We start from the raw sequence: 4,719 nt of genomic DNA, 5'->3' as shown, positions 1-4,719 counted from the left end.
AATGTGTGTATATTTATGAGGTGCTGTTGCTGGCTGCCACATTAACAGCAATAAACTTCAGGAATTCCCATAAAGTACTTGTTTTGCGCACCAGCAAATCTGTCGTGTCCAAAAGTGTGTCCGTTGCATTCTATGTCAAACACTGACATGAGAAAATGAGCATGGCTTGCAGCACTTAAGTTAAAACACTTTGTGTGAAATAATAAAATAATGTGCTAAAACAATGTGTGCTCTATTCATTTCATGGACAAAATCCTCCGAACCTCGCCCGATCGGGAGCTGTATGTAGGATATGTGCGTTTGTGTGTTTTCAGCTAACTTTGGGACGCTTCATGTCATCTACCCACTCATTTAAACTTTGACAGGTGAGTTACTGCAGAAAGACAGTCATTGCGACACTGTAAAGTGATGCACATGGCACCAAAGTTTCTTTTTAAAACCATTTTTATAGGTTTAACGTTATATTATCATCTTGGAAAATGTGTTAATTTGACTAGATGCACCATAGGCTGAAAATGTAAAGCATCGTGCAAGACTTCCGTGTTCAGGAAAAAGGTAGATAGCAAAAGACAGTCATATCAAAGTTTACATAATCTTTTCTGAAATAGCGAGAGCAATAGCATTGGAGTGAAAGAGTGAAAATAAGTTTGCTGGCACTGGGAATCGAGATCAAAACACAAACCAAAACCAAAACAAATAAAAAAACAATACAAAACAAAAAAAAACTAAACTAAACTAAAAACAACAAAAAAATAAAAAATAAATAAAAAACTACCTAAAACAAAACAACTAAACTAAAAACAAGACAGAAAACAAAACTGAAATAAAAACTACAAATTAAAATACAAAACATTTACAATAAAAATATATAATATAAATAAAATTCATTTAAAATGTAATGAAAATATATTTAAACAAGATTAAACAACATTTTTTAATTAATTAAACAAAATAAAATATTTAAACAAATCAAAATAAAATGAATCGAACTGTCCCCACATCTCACCAAGCTTTTTTTCCAGTTATTTTTCTCATTCTTGTGCAAATGAATGAGATGAAAAACGATGCAAAACATCCGCTTTAAGTGTGCACAGATCAGGGATTTTCAACCTAGTAGTGTGCGCTGGGCTTTATAAGCCCTGGAAATCACCTTCCCAGCTCTCTGATGTTTTGTATTGTTCTATCTCCTTATCAGCTCCACAGCTGCTTTCCTCCTAATCCAGATCACTTTTACTCATTCAGTAAAGCTCCTTCAAGTCACAACCAAGAGCAACAGGAAATCTCCCTCTTTTTATCCCCCTCACTTGTTGATGACGGGCACGAACACAATCAAACAGTCTGCGTTCATTTGTCACTTAATTATTCATGTCCATTCCCCTCACAGCATAATCATCCTTTCATTTCCTGTTGCCGCATAAACTGACAAACTGCAGACGATTGCTGCGAATCAGACCAAAAATATCAAAGCCCACTCTGTTTGACAATAACAGTACTTGGGGGATGAGATATCAGATCATCGTATAGAAAAACACCTCCCAGGCTGCTTGAAAGAACCTGATCTGCCATATGGATTTCAGCTGGAGGGGCTAAATGTAAATGTTGGCATGGGTCACACTGACCACGCATCTCTAGGGGGCATAAATATCAGGAATGTGGCTTCTCTGATACAAGCCACAGAAATACACAACTGGCTCTTCTTCAAGAGTGTGGTGTCCCTGAAATGGAAGAAATGGCTCTTGGGATTGCGGACGACACTAAAAGAAACAACTTTCTCGCTCTTCAGCATTCTACAGTAAAGATACAACACATCTGTGAAAATAAACTGAAGAAATAACATCACTAAAAGCCACTTTTACGCAGCTAAGAGAGGCATGTGATGTCCACATTTTAGACGGGTTTTTTAGTGCTCGTTCCCACAGGCGCACTCTCATTTCCATGTCATCGCTTGCCATTAAGTCACCACAGACAGATAAACAGTGCTGGAATGGTGGAATATTCCACACATCACAGGCAGTGACAAGTGCCGGTGCAACAACAGAAGCCCTCTGCATACTCCCGCTTACAGCGAGGCTGATAAAGGGGTTGAGCACGTGAGACGGTTTCTGCTGGGAGAGGTTTGAGATATGCCTTTATATTCCAAGCAGATACTCCTATCTTGGGCTCCGTCGCTTGCACCCATTCCCCCCACCACCCCCACCCATGCATGGGCGACTGAGGATGTGTGAGCAGATTCGTGAATGATTCCAGAGGGGTGGCATATGGATGCACCGTCAAAAATACTTCAGTTGTACTTCTCGTGGGGAGCAATGAAATCTGTATGACATTACTTAAAATGAAACTATGGATGCAGATGTATGAAAATGTGTCTGGTGGAGTGGTAATTTAACAAATTATGTTTTACCTCATAAATGTTGCAATCAGTTTCTTACCAGTCTACAGGCTGACTGAAGTGTTATATGTCACTATTCCTGCTGAATTTCTCTCAGTGGGGTGGTGGCATATCTTATGCTGCAAAAAATGTACTTCTAAATAAGGTTTTAATAAGCCTTTGTTTTAACTTGTTTTCAAGTATGAAAATATCAAAAAATCCTTAAAACAAGATAAATATCTTATGTCGGGAAAGTTCACCCAAAAACAAAGAATTTGTCATCATTTACTCACCCTCAAGTTGTTCCAAACCTGTAGAAGTTTCTTTCTTCCGCTGAAAACAAGATATTTTGAAGAATGTTGGTAACCAAACAGTTGACAGTAGCCATTGACTTGCAAAGTATTTTTCTTTCCCAACTGTTACTAACATTCTTCTAAATATCTTTTTATCTTCTGTCATCATTTACTTACCTTCATCTCATTCCAAACCTGTATGACTTTCTTTCTATATTTTGTAATATGGATGTCATTGGATGTATTTTTTGTATATAAAAGTCAAAGTCGGTGGGGTCAGTGTTGTTATTATATGGACAAAAACAGTTTTCTTGTGTTCCGCATTTTGATAATGGGTGAATAAATTAAGACAAATTGCATTGTTATATTAACTGTCCATTTAAGACTTCTTTTAATCTTGTGTCTATAATGTTCTTTGTCTTACCGCACTGGCAGATTTATATTATATTATATTGTATTGTATTGTAATTTTTTTTTTTTTAAATCAGCCTGAACATTTAAAGATACATTGTCTGAAAACAAGTCTTAATATCTTATTTTGTGTTTCATGAAGTACAGTAAAAAAAAAACACATTAAGAAGTTTTTTTTTTGCAGTATACAGGAGGAATCTTGTCCTGAAAATTAACAACTTGTGAAAAGCCACACTTGAAAATGAGTGTTTCCAACAGAAAAACAGTTTTATTTGCTTCTTTGAGGCAGGTTGAAACATGCAAACAACACGCTCTGAATTACACAAGGCCGACTAATAAAAAAGGCCGGTTTGAAAGGAGGATGAAATGATGATGGGAGAGATAATACATTTTGCTCCTGTCAAATCTGTGTAACAGCCACTGGAGGTGATTACCACTGAAAAATTTATTTCTTATTCTACCATTGTATGAAACTTTGGGAAAGGGACTGAGGGTGTTTACAGAAAAAAAAAATTGCATGAATGTTGTTTGTGACTAAGCAATGAGCCCGAGGCCCTCAGAGAGATGAACAGACTTGAACAGAATGTTAAAGCAGCTGTGGTACACTTTTATAGGTGTATGTCAGCAGCAAACGTGCAAGTAAAGTTATACGACCGCAGCAGCTGCTTGTGACAGACCGCTCATAAGCTGCGAACATTTTAAAGGAAACCATATTAAAGCTTCCTCCCTGTTCTTCAAAGCTGATATAACCCTGTCTACTCCATAAACTACTGTAATCAAGCAGCAGAGAACGAAACAGATTTACCTCACACCAAACAAACTTTTTTCTAGCTGAAGAAAAAAGGGAGACAGTACAGCACACGTCCCAAAAAAAGTACAGTACAATAATGCTGAAAATGAGAAAATGTTCTGTTATGGTCTAATAAAATGAGGCATTTGATCCTTTGTCATGACTCAGGAGCGTATGCAAGTAAAGACAATAAGAACAAGAAAACGTTGCCAACAAAATAGTATGAGTATCAAAACAATTGCTGCTTCATAATGCCACACAGCATCATAACAAGTCAGTAATGACACATTGACTTCCTCACCCTTCCTCCGCTTGCAAATTAACACAATGTGTGGAAATTGCACCACTGTGGTCAATCTCAGACAATGGCTTTGAGCACAATTTCACAGATGTACGACAAAAAAAAAAAAAAACTTAATCTGGTCAGGATGTATGACGGCAGTGCTTTTTTTTTTTTTATTCTAATGCAAATTCATGGTTATGAAATTCAGAGCAGATGCAAGATTAAGCACTGAAATTTGTCCAATATTAAAATATGTTTACTTATTTATCTATTAAGCATCACATATTTTTCACGTATTATTACAAACTACACACATCTTCACCAGTGGTCACCAAACTGGACCCCAGCTTACAGTTTATACAGTTTAAATGAGCAGCATGTCAAAACTGTCAACTGAGCTGTACACACAACAAGCATTCAGGGTCATTTATATTATTTTGCTGTTATATCACCTAATATTATTATGCAGCTCCAAATGTGCTTAATTTAATTTTTTTCCAGTCACTTCTGCTTTAGCTCCAAAATCCTTATCTTTGAGGACTATTTTTTTTTTTTTTTTTTTTTTTTTTCAAAG

This window comes from Sinocyclocheilus anshuiensis, unplaced genomic scaffold (genome assembly GCF_001515605.1).
Source record: "Sinocyclocheilus anshuiensis isolate Anshui unplaced genomic scaffold, SAMN03320099.WGS_v1.1 scaffold234, whole genome shotgun sequence".
In the NCBI taxonomy this organism is placed as follows: Eukaryota; Metazoa; Chordata; class Actinopteri; order Cypriniformes; family Cyprinidae; genus Sinocyclocheilus; species Sinocyclocheilus anshuiensis.
Note: the sequence above shows the minus strand (reverse complement) of the source record.